The sequence below is a fragment of the Python bivittatus genome, unplaced genomic scaffold, assembly GCF_059951505.1.
Source record: "Python bivittatus isolate LINGU-HERP-01145 unplaced genomic scaffold, Pbiv_v1 ctg000080_np1212, whole genome shotgun sequence".
Taxonomy (NCBI): Eukaryota; Metazoa; Chordata; class Lepidosauria; order Squamata; family Pythonidae; genus Python; species Python bivittatus.
Genome location: NW_028277035.1, coordinates 46,754,943 through 46,774,873, shown reverse-complemented (window position 1 = coordinate 46,774,873; position 19,931 = coordinate 46,754,943).

Sequence of the window (19,931 nt, the reverse complement as noted above, 5' to 3'; positions counted from 1 at the left end):
TACCTACCAGAGGCCTTGCATCAGAGAACTGTTGTAAGATTTGCACATTTGTTGCCACTGAAGTCACAGCAGTTTTGCTTTGAATATATTCCCTTTTTTTTATTTGTAAATATGTAAAGACAGCTTGAATTCCAGAGTTCTCTCATCCACAAGAAAACATATACTCCAGGCTTCTTTTGGAGAGCTCCAGGTAACTTCTACAGAGATCTCAGAGATCTGGTATCTACAATAGTATTGATTGTACCCAACGTCACTGAGCGGTTCACACTGCTGCAGCATTGTCGATTCTAGGTTCCTCACTAGGAACATTTGTATAAAACAATTTAAAATGGATTTGAGATTGTAAGTGAGAAATCAGTGGGAGGAATATATTACAATCTTGACACATTCAGCAGGTCATTGAGTTACTTAGCCTTGAACACCATCTGGAGTAGGCTGCCTGGTGCAGAGAAAGGCATATTCTGCCAGTCAGCTCCAATAAAAAGGGTGTGCTTGGTAGTCACATGAATGAGGCCAAGAGAGAATCACTGCTCATTTGCTAATAGGAGCTAACTAGAAGTGAGGAGGAAACATAAACATGCATTCAGTGAAATGTAGGGAAGGGGCCATAGTTCAGTGGGAGATCACATGCTTTGCAAGAAGTAGCTTGCAGGTTTGATCTCTGCTGCCTCTGGATAAGGCTGAGAAAGACTTTAGTCTGATCCTCTAGAGCAGTGTTGTCCAAACTTGGCCACTTTAAAATGAGTGGACTTCAACTCCCAGAATTCTCAGCCAGCCATGCTGGCTGGGGAATTCTGGGAGTTGAAGTCCACTCATCTTAGTGGCCAAGTTTGGACAACACTGCTCTAGAGGGCTAAAGCTGTTGCAGGAACATAAAAGACAAGTGGATTTGACCAGTGATTTATCTGTTCCAATATTCTGCTCCAATAATGGCCATCAGGTGGGCTCAAGCGGAGCAACATTTTCCTAGTCATATTCCCAGCAAAGGTTACTTAGAAGCTTCTTATCTTTGAGACTAAAAGTAATATGTAGCTTTCATAACCTGTAGAATTGTCCTCCATGAATTTACCCAATCCACATTTAAAGTTGTCCATCTTGAAGTAGAAAATTCCATATTAAGTATGAGGTATGCAAAGTATTTCCATATATCTGACCTGACTCTGGTAACACTGAGTTTGATTTAACTGGTCCTAGTTATATGAGAGGGAGCAGAAACCCGTTCTGCTTTCTTTTCACCAAACATTAGTTTTATTTATCTTTATATGTACTCCCTTAGTCACCTGTTTTTCTCTTACCTAGGGTCCAAAAGGAGAGCTGGTTTGATTGAATAGTTAAGGCACCAGGCTAGAAACTGAGAAACTGAGTTTTAGTCCCACCTTAAGCACAAAGCCAGTTGGGTGACCTTGAGCCAGTCACTCTCTCTCAGCCCTAAAGAAAAGGGAATGGCAAACCATTTTTAAAAACATTGCCAAGAAAATTGCATGGACTTGTCCAGGCAGCTGCAAGGAGTCAAGTCAAGGCACCATAAGAATAAAAATATCATCATCATCATCATCATCATCATCATCATCATCATCATCATCACCATCATCATCATCATCATCATCATCATCATCATCACAAAACAGACCAAGTAATAGAAAATGAAGAAGCTAAAGTGCTCTGGGACTTTAGGATTCAAACAGACAAGCACTTGTCACACAACACCTCAGACTTAACAATTGTTGATAAGAAAGACAAAAAAGTCTGGATAGTGGACATTGCAATACCTGGAGACTACAGAATAGAAAAGAACTGGAGAAAATCACAAAATACGAAGACCTGCAAATAGAAGTAGAACGAAAGCAAAGAGAGTCAAAACTAGACAAGAAAGCAAAGATAGTACCAATAGTTAAAGATGCAATCCCAAAACATCTGGAGCACCATTTGAAGACCATTGGCATTGACAAAATCACCATCAGTCAATTGCAAAAGGCAGCTTTACTTGGAACATCTTACATCCTGTGACAATACCTTTAACACCATCAAACAACAACATCTGCCTATCCAAAGTCCTTGGGAAGGACTCAATAGATGGGCAAAAATGCCAGAACCAGTCTAAACCTTTGTCTGACTGTGCGATCAACCATAATAATAATGTATTTTTGAAATGTTCCAAATGTAAGAGCATTTAAACTTTCACAAGAAAGGAGTGCTAAGTCCTTGATAGGTAGGAGTAGTATAGATTAAAAAAAGGCCTTTCCATTTGCAAAGGAACATACTGTATAATTTATCACCTACAATGTATTCTTTAGTTGGAAGCCAGACTGGAGATAGTTGTTCCTTGGTTATTGCAGGTGGGAGCTGAAAATAAAGGAAAAGTCTCATGAGGGCACCCTTTTTGAACTAACAGAATGTCAAATTAATTAGAGAAGTTGGGGTAATTCTTTCCTCTTCTCCTTGATTTAGCTTCATGACGACACTGTATATTGGATGGAATTTGGCTGGATGATTGTGTCCAAATGCAGCAGAGAGTGAGGACTACAATGTCAGCCTGTACTCTGGTGTCCTGTGGTAATTAATATATAAATAAGGCATTTTCATCAGCAGTCAGGATCACCCTTCTCCCTATAAGTCCTTTGCCCTTGGGGGGGGGGGGGAAAGGTGTTCATCAGCATTTAGCTTAGTCCTCTATAGCAGGGTTGCTCAACCTCAGCAACTTTAAGACGGGGAATTCTGGGAGTTGAAATCCACCCATCTTAAAGTTGCTGAAGTTGAGGAACCCTGCTCTATAGAATGGACATTTCCCTTAATTGTACTACACTGCAAAGTGTAACGCCAGTAACGTCACCTCACTTGAAAGACTGGAAGTTCATGAACATATTCTTGCTCAGGGCATATTCAGGGCATGCCTCCTGATTTAAGCAATTTGGTAGGAGGGGCCTTCCTGTTAATCTATGCACCCAATGAGGAAAGAGAACAGCCCTCAGGCAGAGAAGATCACTATCTCCCAGTTGTGAACTGGAGCTAACTGGCATCTGATTCCCAGGGGAAGGCTCAGAGCTCTGGAGATTTCTACTGATCAGTGTCTGAGGTCGCCTCTTCTTTCGCAAGAGTTGGTGAGCTTCCAGAGAGATGTAGGGAGACAAACTGAGTACACTGATAAGGGAATAACATCACTGATAGCTGTTTTGTCTCATGTGCTGATCTCTCTTTTATTTTCTGGAACAATGTATCATTTCTCTTGGCCAATTCACACCTATAGAAAATAGAAAGAAGCTTATCAATGTCCTCATGTTTTGTAACATGATTTGCGCTGCAAAATTGTAGTGGTGATGCAGCAAATAGGGTCTCATCCAATTTGGTTAATAATTTTCTCTATCACAAAACACTTCTCCAGTTCAGAAGCTCTGAACAGAGCTAGACTGAAACCCACCTATCAAGCCAGCTACTTGTTACATCAGTTTAGAAAGGAGGGACATAAAGGGGACATTCAGGCTTGTTGTCTGGGCAATTATCAAATGGCAGATCTATCATTTATGTGGTCTCCATTATTTGTAAATGTGATGAGTTCTTTTAAACAGCCGAAGTTGCATAAAAGGACAAAGTCTGAAAAAAGCCTATGTTAGGAAAAACCTCTTCCCATCTTCAGATAAGGTTACTGGTGAATGGAAGTCATGATTCTACAAGAGAACCTGTACCAGAATTTTCTGTATTGTATTTCTTAATCATCCAGGTTTATGGCTAGTCCTTCAGAAGAAATACTAATATCATAAGAAAAGTGGTAGCATTGGTGAAGAAAAATCCCATTGTTATATCAAGAGAACAGCTGCCACCAACATGAACAGTTTAGATAGTATAAAGAAATAGGGTATCATTTAGAAAGGATGAAGATGAACATCTTCACAACTCCCCACCTTCATGATTCAGCACACAATAATTTTTCTGGCTAGCTTAGTAGTCCTTCAATAAACTTGCAATATCTGTTAGATGTTCATGGAACAAATCCTTCCCCCACTTTTAAGAAGAGGTAATTAGGTTCTTTGTCCTAGTTTACAGATGGAAAGTTCTCTGTTCCAAGGGTTACCTAATAAAGAATAAAAAAAGTTTAGGGCATGGACCTTGAAGTTGCCCATTAACTCAGAACCTGGAAAGAGAATAACATAGGTTGCTTAGTAATTGTCTTACCTACCATGAACATATCATAGAATAGGAAGGAGAGTTTAGGCAATGTTACTGATAATCTTCTACCCTGGGAATCCCCACAACACTTCTGTAATCCATTGTTTTGTTCTGACCTGGGAGTTTCAAAAAGATTGTTTTACAATCTAAGATTTAATTCCAGAAATGGTTATTTGCAGCTAGAGTGACAGACAGACAAGTAGTCAGTAAGTCACTGTGACCTTGAATTCAAGAGCCAAACTGGTTCCAGTCAAGGTTCTAGAGGTGAAAAACAAGACAGCAAATGAAGAGTCAAAACACCAGGGAGGTTTATTGAAGTCCAAAGATAATTGATCACACAGGCTCACAAGCAGCAGATGTAGCCCCCAACAATGAACTACTCCTGAGTGGAACACTTTACACCAGAGGCCTTCAGGCTACTCCATCCCACACAAGTAATGCTCATTAAATCTGATTTGACTGCCAAGTCATACAATCATAGTGTTGGAAAAGGTCATTTAAGCCACTCAGTCTAACTTCTGCTGGTTAATGCAGGAATCCCAGTCTGAGCATCCCTGACAGAAGTCTGTGTAGCTTCTCCCAAGCACATCCCATAAAGGAGACCCCAGCACTTGTCTGGGTAATTGGTTTCACTGTCAAACTGATCCTACTGTGGGTGATTTTTAGTAACATTCAAATGGAATCAATCATCCTGTATCCTAAAACCATTGTTTCAAATTTGGGAAGATAGAGAGCTTGTCCTTCTTCTATGAGACCCCCTTTCTCATATCAGTCATCTCTCATAATAGTCACTGTCATATCAGTCATCTTTTCCGAAGGCTAAACATATTTCCTTCAGTCTCTCCTTCTAAGACTCAGCTTCTTGAACCCTGATCATCTTAATTGCCCTTCTCTGAACCTGTTGCCATTTTACTCCATTTGCTGGTCACAGCAGAGGTGTTATCCATGCAAGTACATACACACAAAGAGAATTGGGGACAACTGTCAAAGCAGCTGAAAGAGCCTTCCAGAGGATGGGGCTGCTTTAACACTTGAAAGGGTACTTCCCTCATGCTCACACGTTTGGTAAAACATCCATCTCAAACGCTTCCCACACGTCTACCCTTAGCGGCCTTAAAATCAAATGGAGAAACCTTAGGAGATGCCGTATGTGTGTGATGAAATTAAAAAAAAAAAGAAGTCCAGATCAGAGAGCCAATGACAGCAAGTATTGGCTGGGAAATTGGGTTTGGAAAGTGGAAGAACTCACTTCTGCTCCAAGGTCTGACGCTCTGGGTGACCTTGGCTACGTCACTGACTTTGCTTTCCTCTCTTTCACAGTCTATATTCAGACTGTTAAGTTCCATGGGGACTACCTATGTATACAATTGTCAAAGCTATTGAGGCTTTGCGTCATGAAGTCTCTCTTGATTATCCCAGATATTCAGAGAGAGTTATTTCAGGGGATAATCTTCCTTTTTGTCATTTTATTTATGCACTGTTTAATCCATTAATGGCATAAGGGTAACTATTGCATAAAAATATCTTTACACATCCATGAGGATAATTATACAGATAAAGTGGCTGGAACTGTTCACAGCATTCCAAATGTGGTGATAATACAGGTTTGTATATAGTATTAAGATATTGCTTTGATTTCTCTTCCAATAATCTCAACAGGGTATTAATTTTTCCAGCCATCAAATACTAAGCTAATAATGTTTATCAAGCTATTTGTCCAGAGTCCAAGATCTTTTCCTGGCCAGTCATCATCATTTCACTGTCATATAAGTAGTCAAGATCTTTTTTTCCCAGTGTACATCAATTTGCACTTCATTTTGCCATATAAAGCATTTTTTTCACACCTTGAAGAATTCATATGGGAACTCTTTGTCATCTCTTTTTCTCTATATCATCTAAAGAATTTGGTGACATCAAGAAACTTTCACACCTTAGGCGTGAAAAACCAGCTGGGTGACTTTGGGCCAGTCACTCTCGCTCAATCCAACTTATCTCACAGGGTTGTTGTGGGGAAAATAGGAGGAGGGAGGAGCATTAAGTATGTTTGCCACCTTGAGTCGTATATGAAAAAAAAGGTGGGATAAAAATCTAAACAACAGCAACAGCTTGGCTACCTCTTAGCCCATCCCAATTTCCGTATCTTATATAAACAAATTAAAAACACAGCAGCCAGCAAGGGAGAACCTTTAGTGATCCTATGGTATATATCCCACTATTGCAGAATGTACCCTTCACTTTGGTTTGATACTGTTTTTTAAAAAAACTTTGGACTGAATGAAGATAAAGGGGGATGAGGCACATAAGAGCAAGGAGTAATAAGCTAAAAACATATCAAAAGAAGCCTCCTATATACGAGACAATGAAAAGGAAAGATGTACATTTGCAAAGTGGTTTGGTCATATGGTTATTGCTTAGGAAACTACCGGATGGTCTTTTACACTCATAAGAACTCTCTTGTTTACCCCTTCTGCTGTTAAGTCAAGCTGGGCTACTGATGATTACCTGGACACTTAACGTATTTCTTTCTTGGCAACAACAGGACAGCGGTTTGCAACTGTCTCCTGGGATATTTCTTCAGCTTCCCATTTTAGTCTATAGCCTTAGGATTTCCTGATCTCCCATGTTGGCAGGGGGTCTCAAGGGGAGTCAAAAAAGTCAAGATTTTCCTTGACAAGGGGTGTCTGCAGCGATGACAAATGTAAAAGGGGGTCAGGCCTCCAGTTGCATGGTTGTACCTGCCATCTTGACCCTTTTCTCCCCTCCCCGCAGACCCCTCTGCGTGTTAGGATGAGCCATTCCTGCTTTCTGTTCTCTGTTCACTAAACAGAGATCTAGAATAGAATCACTCCACTTTTCATAGGATTGCTGTGTTTGCTCTGGAGTCTCTGGTGAGAAACTGTTAAAGGCCTTTTAAAAATCTAAGTAAATAATGAATCACCTCTATCACATAGTTATTAGCACTCACCAAGAATGCTGAAAGGTTAGTGAGACAGAGCTTATCATTGTAAAGCCATGCCAATTCTTTCTGAGTGAAAAATTAGTCTTTCTATATCCTTGATTATTTATCTTTAATAATATTTTCCACCCATTTCAAGTAGAACAGATGGCAAGTGAACCAGCCTGGAATTTCCTGGCTCTTCCTGGGATCTGTTTTTTAAAACTGCCATTACATTGCCCACTGATCTAAGAATTTTTTTTTTTAAGAAGATCAACAATTTCACATTTTTGTTCCTTAAGCACTCTCCTATGGATGCGTTCTGAATCTGGTTTGTCTTCCATCTGGCAATACAGCTGAAAATGTTATCATTATTTGCTTCTGGTCCACAGACGCTGAAGCCTACAGATTTGCAAAGAGTGCCAACCGTTAGCACTCTCCATTGCCTCCTCCAAGCTGGCTAATAGTGGAGCACCTTGTCCTCCACTTTCAGATCGGAACATCAAGAAATAAAAACCTGATCCTCATTGAATAAAAACCTTTCTATCCTCACTCACCAAGAAAAGAATTTAAAGTAACTTCATAGCTTTCCTCTAGCCCCATGATCCCTATGGTTGTCATTTGTCTTGGAATTAGCAAAGCATAAAAACCTTCTGATGGATGCTATATGGGAGAAATGGGTGGGGGTATCAGTTGTAAAAATCTATGAACAAACGCCCTGATTTCAGTAGTTCCATAGGCACTACAGCAGCAAACCTAAACACAGAAGCTGTGAATGACTAGAGAAATGATGCTCCAACATAACTCCTTCTAAATGCCTTTTTGAGGAGCTGTGACTGGAGCAGCACCTCACTAAAGTGATGGAGTACAGTCTTAAGCCATGCAACTACAAACACAGGGCACTGGAAACTTACTGTAGCTACTCTGTACTCATGGCTGGCTGGGGAATTCTGGGAGTTGAAGTTCACCCATCTTCAAGTTCCCAAGGTTGAGGAACGCTGCTGTAGACCATTCCCATTGGTTGCCGCAAGATGCATGAACACTTTGCAGTAACAGTGCTGGCCACCTGGAGGATTTAAAAGGTAAGAATAGTTTTTTCCTTGTCAGGGAAAATGATGGGGAAAGAAGGTAAATAATACAACCGTCTGGATGAATTTTTTTCCATTGAAACATCAGTGGGCAAGGTGTCTGCCGTACATCCTCTGCAGTAAACATAAAAAGAAATAATCAGTCCAGCTTCTCTGCAATCTTGTTATCCTCTTTAAGTGCTTCCCTGCCAATTATTTCCTTTTGATGCATTTAAAGAATTCCTACTGCTAGTTGAAGTGTGTGTGTATAAGTGTGTTGTGTGTATATACACATAATGTGTGTGTGTGTGTATATATATATATATATATATATATATATATGCGTGTGTGTATATATATATATATATATATATATGTGTGTGTGTGTATATATATATATATATACACACACACACACACGCATACATACACACACATTTGTATACACACACACACACACGTTTGGGGCAACCTTTCATTTCTAGCAGAAGTCTTCTTTTTTTGAGTAGCTTCCTTAATGGTCTTTGTTAATCAGGCAAATGACCAGTTATCATAGCCTGCCATGTTACTGGCACATTAACTTGGATCTTAGGGCATAGTATCATTTGGATACTCTGCTAATTTCATAGAAAAATGTGTGCTAATATAGAAACAACAGTCAATTCATGAATTACATTGACGCAGCGCTGTTCTATTAATCTACTTACACAAATGTTCCATATGCAAATATATTATTCTTGCCAACATGTTGTATATTGTTTTGCTATGGAGGTTTATGGAAATTCCCGGATTTAGCACTAGTAAACGACTGTGATCTCACAGCACATTTCATGCTCCTCGCATTGTGATCTTGGCTGGTCACAAGCTGGTCATGAAAAGGAAAAAAGCTAAATGTATTATAGTTTTAATTTTTTAAAATAAAATACTATATAGGAAAAGGACATGGGATAGAAATTTAGGATTGAACTTGTGAAATATAAAACTTAAAAAGCTATGCTGGATTTAAGTGTTTTCTGGTTCATGATTCTGTTCCAATAGCGGTTAATCAGGACATTAATGCACTAGCAGCTTTGTGTGCATGTTCCCCAGAAATATGAATGCTGCATGATCCTGGAAACATAACCTGGTCAACATTATACATAGCTATTGTTAATCTTATCCTTCATAGATTTTTGTGGCTCTTTTTAAAGGTGCCTAATTCTGTGGCCATGAAACGCCAGTATATTTGGGCTGCAGTTAAAGGAAAAAAATTAATTCAGCCACAGACAATTTCCACATTTCATTTTACTTAAAGACATGCAAATTAAAACTACCTATTATGCAGCATTGGGATTAAATGCTTATTTAGTTTATTTATTCTTAAATTAACTGAGGCAATAAATAGGGCTTCTCGTATCTTCAGTCTAAATATCACTTGTGGCATATTTGAGATGAAAAGTTGAAAATAATGTCTGGATCTTCATAGCTGGGTGGTCCATCTCAATATATTGTGAGATCAATATTTTAAGAAAGCATAACATTCATAGAAGTAAACATAACAATAAGGATAATATCCCGATGTAGGCTGAACATGGTACATCTACAGAAACTGTGGCATTTTTCATTAAGTATGACAGATTTGCAGAACAGGATTTTAAACTGCTCAGAATTGTCTGCATTTAAATTTTTCACTAAAGTCATCAGCAAGTCTCATTAGAGCAGGGCTCAACAACCTCTTAAGGTTGTGGACACCATTGTATGATTTCACATAATGTCACAAATCACAAACACACACACACACACACACATATACATACACACTCAGACTCAAATCTCATGATACCTCATGTGAGAACACAGTTTTTTAAAGATTTGGTTATCTGATGAAGTTGGGCCATTTTTCATTTAAGTGACTGGTGGATACCATCTAATGGTATGACTGTCAATGCTGCATATTGCCAAACTCCAAGTTAGAGCAATTGTATGGAACATGTTATACATATAGAGCTCCAATAAACATACCTTTTGAGGATTTGGGGGGTGGGTGCTTTACATTTCTTTCTAGGCTCCCCTAGGACCTGCAGAGGATCACTTACATCAGACAGATTCTCTCCTACCAATAATTGATTAATCTCAGCTTGGAAAATTACTAGCTTGGTATATTTCTGAAATCAATCCACACAGAACATGTTGGTTCTAGTACACACCTCTCCTCCTCCTTCTGTTCCATCTGTCCACATTCTGGCTCAGTTAAACATTAACAGCTTACATCGGCAGTAACATGGCCCAGAGGTCAAAAGATGACATCCCAGCAAGGTTTCTGGATCTAAGGCTAGGTTGATATGACGCCAGTGGACAGAACTCTTTTCTAGTAGAACAGAGATGGGGCCAGTTCTTTGGCACAATGACTCTATAGGAAGGGGATATTTCAGCTGAGTGAATTCTCCTGGATAGCAACAGGCTTTGGCTATGAGGCAAGGTAGGCAGCCAGTGATGGCCAAAGTTGTCTAAGGATTCCCTTTTCTCTCTTTTCCCTAGAGAAAGAAGGTGCAGAAGAAAACTTACAGGATAATGAGTGTGTAAATACATGGCCACACATTGTGTGACTCCTGCGTAACCTTTTGATCTGGCAGTTCTACATGGAGAGATAGTCATTGGAGCTGCGCACAATGCAGTGAACATTGCTTGTGTTGCCACCTTCTGCATAAGAAGAGGGCAGTCCTTGTGCCCCGGCTCTCCTAATCAATGCTGAACGCACTGAAGATCAAACCAAGCAGGGAAGGACTTTTTTCCCCACACAGATGAGAGTAAGGCTCACCAGTGTTAACTGGCATTTTACTCAGGATGGCTGCTGGTCACTTTACCACATATTTTATATCCAGATATACCAGATATATGAAGGCCCAAATTAAAAAAAAAATTCAAGTATTTACAGAATCTGTATCTTTTAAAACTGTAGATAGCCCCTTGCAATTAGGATTTGGAATAGTTTATTGGGTGAACCCTTCACTCTTGCACAACAGTCTTAATGAACTTGCCCCCTTCCAGATTAAAAGGGACAGAAACTCTTGCTAGCTATTAGGGGCAGGGGACAGTTGGATATGAAAATCAGGGGTGTACATTGGGTGAGAATGAATCCCACACTGAACCAGGCTGATTCAAATATAGATAATACCCAAACTGAATAAAGCTTCTTCAAAGTAGTCCAAACTGACTCTGAACCAACTTTAACATTTCAGAGGGACCAAGAGACTCTGTATCTGCAAAATTCTTTATGTGAAAATATAAGGAAATAAAATGTAATGTTATGATGGATAGCTCTAGCTTTTAAACACAGTGCATGTTTAAACATAGGCCTCTTTAAACATAGTGGTAGAGGAAAAGAAATTAATACCGTATTCATGCAAAAGAAAGATAATGCTGAATTTAAGATAATCTGCAAATCCGATGAGATGTTCTCTCTATTTCTTCATCTAATCCATTAAAAAGTGTTGAAAGGTACAGGTTGCAGGATTAATTCCTGTAGCAGCTTTCCCAAAACCTCCCTCTGATTTCAGGAGAAACTGTGCCAGTCTCTGAATACAATTTTCAAAGCCAGCTATGTGTCCAGTTCATTGTCATGCTATCCAGGTCACACTTAACTAGCTTGCTAATCATTATGTCATATAATTTATAAAATGCTTTGATGAAACCAGGACATATTACGTCTCTATCGTTCCCATAATCCAGTAACCAAGTTAGCTAATCAAACAGTAATAATGTAAGATTAGTCTGGTAAAGTTTAGTCTTGACAAACCCATGCTAGCTTTTAGTAATCACTGCATTGTTTTTAAGGTGCTTATAGATCAGTCACTTTACAATCTGCTCTAGAATCTTCCTAGATGTCAGAGTGACTGAACTGTAGTTCTCCATTTTCCCTTATTTGAAGATAGAGACGAGGTCTCCAAATGACTGGCATTTCACTCGTTCTCTAGGATTTCTCAACAATAATACATTAAGGTTCAGTTGGGGCATCAGCAAGTCCCTTCAGTACCCAGGATTCAATTAACTAGCCCTGGAGATTTAACCTCATTCAAAGATATTCTGTGTCTTTCAAGATTCAGTCCTGCCCTTGAAATGCATACCCTTTTATAGCAGAAGTTTAAGCCAAAATAGGAAGTGAGATCGCCATTTTCCTTGTTAGCATTTTTCATCTTCAATGAACAGCTGGTATGCTGATTCTTTTTGTTGTGAGCATATCTGTAATGGATGGCATGAGCGGGGAAGATCCTGGAATGGAACTTCAAGGTAGTCAGGAGGGGGAAGAGACATTGATGTCAGGTTCAGCCCAAGAACAGCAACGAGACAATCCAGTACAGTTCAGTTCCTTTATTAGCTCGCACCTAATAGACAAAATCTCGCCAGACCACACCTGTGCTAAAGCAACTAGTGGCTATACCCCGGGAGACTCTAGGGAGAGCCCAGCCTCATCCTCTTCGTCTTCCCACACTCTTCCTGTGGGCTGAGGAGGCGGTTGCCCTGGAATGTCTCTCCCCCCTCCTGACAACCTTGAAGTTCCATTCCAGAATCTTCCCCGCTCATGCCATCCGTTACAATATCTGAAGAAGACTGTCATACAAATGCATTTAAGGGTTCAAGGGATCTGACTGAAAGAGGCAGGGTCACACAGTTTTCCAAGCCCCCCCCCCCGCCTAATTTTATTCATTATACTGAGATCAGTATGAGGCAAGTTCAGTTGAACTTTATTGTAATGGTTTGTTTCATTTCTCTGGATTATTGTTTTGCATTTATAATTCTTCCCCTTCCAACACAGTTGTCTGTGGTAAAAATGTAAGAGAGATGCATTTTTTTCCTGCACTCTCGCATCTACCTCAAAGCCATTTTAAGCATCAATCTCTTAGAAAGTTGTGATATTAATTTAAAATACTTCATTACCTCTGAAACCAGGGCAGATCCAGTATCTGCAGTAAATCTCTCCTCCTCCCCCCTCCCCCATTGGCTGATCAGATCCTATTAATGGAATTTCCAATGTCCTGGTGGTCATTTACACATTTTTACAAATGGTTTTCTTTCACCCCTACTCTTTCCCAGTGCTCAATTTGAATGATTCTAAATGCAAGTTTATTGCCCATGCCCCCATAAATGCAACCTCTCAGAGAGGTTCAGTATTACATTATTATTTTTTATCCCCCCCAGGCTGGACTTTTTTTGGAAAATTCTTAGACAAATATGCATAGGTACATCTAGATAAATGCACAGATTGTGTTTGCTGAGGATATTTATCTTCATTTGGTGAAGAAGAGAGAAAGAGTTGTGTGGTTTTTTTCCTAATTCATAATTTGATGTACCAAAGCATGATCTGCAGGTAGACTCAGAGGACACTCAGTTGTAGGCCTCCTTGGAGATAGCTGGCTCAAACATAGATTAGTTTTCTGGACTTGTCAACCGGCCCATAATTATATTGCTATGAGTATGGGGAAAAAGAAAAGATAACCCAGAAATATTCTGAATTCACTTCACAATGCATGGAAAAGTTTGGGGAAAAGAAGGGTTGGTGGTCTGGCTTCTGAGACAAAGCCCGTAACTTACCAAATCATCACACTGGGAATCTATCTTGTAGTCCTGCAGTGAAAACTACATACAGCACTAAAGCTGGTCCTTACTGATCCATAATCCTGTTAATTACAGAAAACATAGTTTGGCCTCAAGAATATGAGTGTTTCCATCAAGAATTAATATAGAGAGGGACAGCTGCAATTTCACCCCTGCTTACCCCTTTCATTTGCTCTGTCTGCATTCACAAATGCTAAGTTGGTTAAAGAGTCAGACCACAACCATGAAAACCCAGGTTCAGGCCCATCTAAGTCATGGAAACTCAGTGGGTGGCTTTGGACCAGTTGTTCTCTCTGAGCCCAACCTGCCTCTTGGAGCGTTTGGGGGAAGGGGGAATAAAACGAAGGGAAATCCCCATATCAGCTGCCTCTGAGCTTCTGGAGAAAGCATGGGACATATGTTTACCAAGAAAAACAAATAGTAAGTTACATAGTTCATCACAATACTACAATTCATACCCTGTATATTCTGTATTATTTGATGCCTTGGTAATCAGTAAAAGGACTCATCATTTTAGCATGGGGACTTTGCCTAAAACTTTTCTTTTCTTTTTTTTTAAGTTCAGGGGGGTCTGCATTTACATATCTGTTGATACTTTCAAAGAATTTAAACATGAGTGATGCAACTACTGCCAACTTTCAATGCAAATACTACCAACTTCCCGTGCAGCGCACTTTGTTGCTCTAGTTTCTAAGAACTGAAGCAGATACGGTCTGTTTTTCAGACAGTTGCCACTAGGAATGGTGACTGCTATGTATGATCAGAAAGTCACCTTGTCAGTTTTGCAGTAAACCTTGTACTTCTGATCTTTACCTTTGGTGAAAAAAAAACAATTTTTTTTCAGAGCATTTCTGCTTTACAAGGTGACTGGCATTTGTGGGTTTTCCCCGACTTTCTGTCTGTATATCTTGATACTACTTACTCCAATATTTTATTTGAAGTAATTTGACTATGCTCTTCAACTGCGAATGTTTTACGGAATAAGCTGCAAAGATGAGTAAAACAGACCTTGCTCTCAGTTTTACAACTGAAATGACACAATGCATAAGAAAAAGATAATTGGACCAGCATGTTCAGAATGATCAAATTTTGGATAGGCATAAAAAGATAAAATCTTAGGTTTTGCATTGTTATGAACATCCTGTCAGAGTTGGTAGGTCAGTTTGGTTGGCCCAGGATGCAGAGATTTTGGAATGAGTGGTGTAGAAGTGGAAGCATTCCATAATCTATTAACCTTCAGAAATAAAGTTCTGAAAATATGGAAATAGGAAAATGAATTTCTGATCATATAGAGAGGTGCATTATACATACCAAAACCAATTGTTTGGCATGTTTATGTGCCTGCCCAAAGCTGATGTTCAGTCCAGCCTAGATTGAACAACAAGGACCAGAAGTGTAGAACTCTGCCCCAGTAGAACGCCGGTTGCCCAGCACTGAAAAGGTGGCCCTGCGCCCCATGATGGGTTTCCAATGTGCCTTGCAATGGTAATGCTGCAAAAAGATAATCAGGAATCTTGTGCCCAGAACACAAAATCTGTTTTCCCCTTAGTCACTGGTTCCTGGACGTTCTCCATCAGTTAGCCTCACAGAAGCTAGAAATAAATGCTACCAACTACCCTGAATGAGTTTTGCTTTATCTGAGCAGTCAATCACAAAGCTCCCATGCACATCACATGCATAGCGAACAAGGAGAAAGGTAATCTTACGTTCTGGATAAAACCTGTAAAAAAATATAGATATTGCTTTTTATTTGCTGCACAAGGGAACAACAGCAAGAGCAAGGAAATTAAGCTAATGAGTTCAGGCTACGAGTGCTGGCTTACTTACGCACAGACACACATGGCTGAATTTCTGTGAAAGAAAGCACAATGCACTGAAAAGGCCCTTAGAAAAACATTTGATAGCACACCCGCTTCCAGCTAATGCACACCGCCAGATAAAACTGAATATTAATGCTGATAAATTCTAGCATTTGGATACCTTCCTATTTTGTCACTGTACTTTTTACAAGTGCTAGATTCTGCCCCCCCCCCTTTTTATCAGGAGGACTGAGGAATAGTCAGCACATTGTAGCAATTAGAACATGCCATTTCTCTTGATCCAGCATCAATCACTGAAAGGGGCGAGCCTAAACTATTCCAGTTATTTTTTCATATATTTTCAGTGTCACAAATTGCTGTCCTTTTTAAAGGTTTATATATATAAACCTTTATATAATAAACACATATATACACACACACACATACACACACATACAGTGGTACCTCGGGTCATGAACGCTTCTGTTCACGAACAATTCGGTTCACGAACAGCACCGTTCACAAAATTTTGCTTCCATTCGCGAACTCCACATCGGGTGATGAACAGGATCCGTGGCCATTTTCCCTGCTGTGACACATGGTTGTGGCTTCCTGTAGGGAGGGGGACTCTCCCTCCAAACAATAACTGCCTCCCCACCCGCCTTCCTGTCCTCCACGCCAGAAGTCGCCTCGAGCAAGATTAGTGTTCTCTCTCTTCGTACTGTACTGTACTGTATTTTGTTTCATATTTTTGTGGTTTAAAAAAAAACACATATGGTTCAGAAGGGATTAACCGTATTTACACTGAACCTTATGGGAAAATTTGATTCGGGTCGTGACCAAAATCAGTTGGCGACCAAATTTGTAGGGGTCAGAACAAATTAACCGTATTTATATTGAACCTTATGGGAAAATTTGATTTGGGTCGTGACCAATTAAGTTCATGACCTGAGGTACCACTGTATCTTTTAAAAATACTATTGTAAATTTATATTACAAATATAAATGAATAGGTATATGTTTATACGTATTCCATGCTCACTCACTCTCTGTCAGAGAGTTTCCACATTTTGTAACAAGTAAAACCATATAGCCAGATCTAGTTGTCAATATAATACTGTAACTTCTTGTTCGCTGCGGGATCTCTGACTAGCTAGGATACCTGTATGATTAATTCTGGAAAAAGTACGTTGACCCAAGCTGAGAGACAAAGAAGCCAATATAGAAATGGCTAAAGGAAATGTGTTGAAAGGTACAGGTTGCAGGATTAATTCCTGTAGCAGCCTTGCCAATACCTCCCTCTGATTTCAGGAGAAACTGTGCCAGTCTCTGAATACAATCTTCAAAGCCAGCTATGTATCCGGTTCATTGTCAGGCTATCCAGGTCACACTTAACTAGCTTCCTAATCATTATGTCGTGTTATTTAGAAACATGCTGCCAATTGTCAATATACTGGCTACTGAGAGGAAATATATTGGTATGTTGAGAAACAAGTCAAGCAATTATGTTTTATCTCAGTCTTTATGAGACTGGGGATTCTGAGTAATAGAGGGTGACCTACTGGGGAAGTCATAATCCTCCTTCTTCCCCACCCATTGCAATAAATGAGATGGATAGTAGTGCCTTTGCAGAACAGCTGGCCTTTCTCTTCCCTGACAGGAACGACACCTACCTCCAATTAATCAGCCTTACCATTAGGCATTGGGAAATTTGGCTGCTTTTTCCTGTCATGAATAGGGGACCACTTTGTTAATTATTTAATTTATTCTTATACAGTGACAGAAGTTTTCTGTTTTGTTTTGTTTTGATCTTTGGTTGGTTGCTTCAAATCATTTGGCCAATTCTGGCATCTTAGTTTACAAGATAGAGAGGTGAGAGGGCTTCAAGTCCCGTAATGTCTTGGGTCACATTTGCCCTATAGCACAGTGACTGCAGTAGCAAAGGGAAGCATATTCTAGCCCAATCTTTCCCATTCTGGTGTCCTTCCCATAATTTACAAAGACCGCATTGCCTGGAAACTATGGGAATTGCAATCCAACATATCTGGAGGGCTCGTGGTTGGGGATGACCATTCTAGCTTTACTGATGCTGCTCTTATTCTGCATATGCACACCTCAGATAAGTAGAGCCTAGGATAGGTCACTTTATTTTAAATATTTAAAAACTGGTCAGAGATGAAAAATATAATAACAGAAACATATAAATGTTATTTTTGGCCTGGTGGGTGTCAGGCAGAAGATCTGAGGAGGGTTGTCTTACTGTAGGCCATCTGTGAGCCTATCAGTTTGAAAGGCAGGTTGACAAGCTGAACTACACTGAAAGATTTTTCTAATGTTGGTGGATGTTTGTTTCAACAGGATTATCACTTTCCTTTTCTATTCTGTTTGATGTTTTATATCTTTGGTTTTAATTCTCTATGCCATCCAGAGTCATTAAGAAGTTGGGCCACCTTAGAGATGTGAATCATAAATAAATAAATAGCCTATCAAATACATGAACAGGAACATTTATTAACTCATCCTATTTCATCTTATCCATCCTAACTCCCCCTTCCCCTTTGTATATTGTATTCTATGAAAACATTTCCCTAGAGAACTATCTCCTACACAATGGGCTCATTTGCATGTCCATCTTATCCTGGCACAAGAACAGCCCACTGACCATTTCTCAAGGTCAGAAATGCACTAGATTATCCTCAACCGCCCTGAGCCCACTACAAAGGTAACCTCCGCCCAACGTTCCTTGCTCCACATCAAAAGTTGTATTTTTCAACTTGTGCTGGCTCAAGCAGTGTTGTCTGGTTCACCTGCTGCAGTTCTTTTCTTTAAAAGCAGATGACTCCTCTCCAACTACTACTGTATACTGTGGCAGGAATGCTCCTTCTCTTCCACTCAGTGGAAGGTCACTGCTTTCCATAGCCGTTGCATCCTGGCTGCTGGCTGCTTGTCCCCTCCTAAAGGCATCTTCCCACAGTGGACCAATGAGACAGTGGACATCTCTGCCCTCCCTTCTCCTCCCCGGACCTCCCCCCTCCTCCCCTCCCCTTCCCAGATGAAACTGGAATTGCTCTGCCAGTCTCCCCTTCCAGCCCAATGACAGGAAGGAAGATAAAAATGAGTGTTTTCTTTCCACCCCACTACTCTCTACTCTCTACATTGGACCAAGGTTGTTAAGTACAAGGAGGAGTTGGGAGGGGGGATCATATAACAAGTTTATCAGTCGAAATCACATGTCTTCAAAGAACTGCCCATAGAAAGGAAAGCAAGGTGATAAATAATATACCAGGAGAATCCACCAATCAGGGGCCTTGGTAACCAAAGCTGAAAAATTGATTGAACTCCAGAACACAATTCCCTAAACCAGCTTCATTTTCAGACCGTTTCAGCACAGGAGACAAACAGCTTAAGACTTCTGGAAGGAAGAACCCAGTGTCAGTTTTCACTTCTATTCCATTCTGGGGAACAATCATAAAATTGTCCAGTTTGCTCTGAATTAATGCAGGGTACATGAATATTTACAACACAGTCAATTTGAGTGGGATAGTTATATAAATGCAGAAAGGCCAGAATGGAACTGCATAATGCAGGCTGGCAGCAGGAGAAGAAAAGGAAGGAAGGGAGGAAGATAGGAAGATCTGAATGGCAAAGGTCAGCAGAAAAATATACAGCCAGTACCCACCAGGACACTTCTCTGGATGTTGAAAAGTGAAGAGCTTATCATTTGAAGCTAGCAAAGATGGCCAAGATTGCAATTAGTAGCATAGTACAGTTCATGGCACCTGTATTTAGCAAGGCATGGAAGCTGACAGCTGAGCAAGATTAAGGAGAAACATCAGTCCTGTGTCCACCTGTTATAATTCCTTAACAAGCATTCAGAACAAAGATAAAAAGTGTAGTACAAAAGAACAACTGGGAAGCAGCAAATATAAAGTAGGGCTTCCTAGAAAAGGGCTCCTTCTGTCCCTTACTGATTCCTGAAATGCTTCCTTGATGATTTTCACCCATGCGCTCTTAGGCTGAGGGAGTGGGCTATGTGAAGTGGAGTTAGGGCAATTACTTATGGCAACTCTGTGTAATGAGCATCAAGGAAACTGTGAGTGAGAGAGAGAGAGCCAGAGAGAGAAAGCCAATTAAATGCCAGGATAAGACAAAGTTTTAGACAGGTAGCCAAAGGATCTTGCTTGTTTCATGCAGTGATTACTAATCTGAGAGATTACTCATGCACTTTTAGATGCAGTACATTTCATTGTTCATTAGCCTTGGGACATGTTAAAACATGATGGAAAAAAAAATGGTTCGCGTACCCTGAGGAGACATTTCTGGGTCATTAAAGGAATGGAGGCATCTTCTCCAGTCTGCCTGGAATTCGTCTTGGAA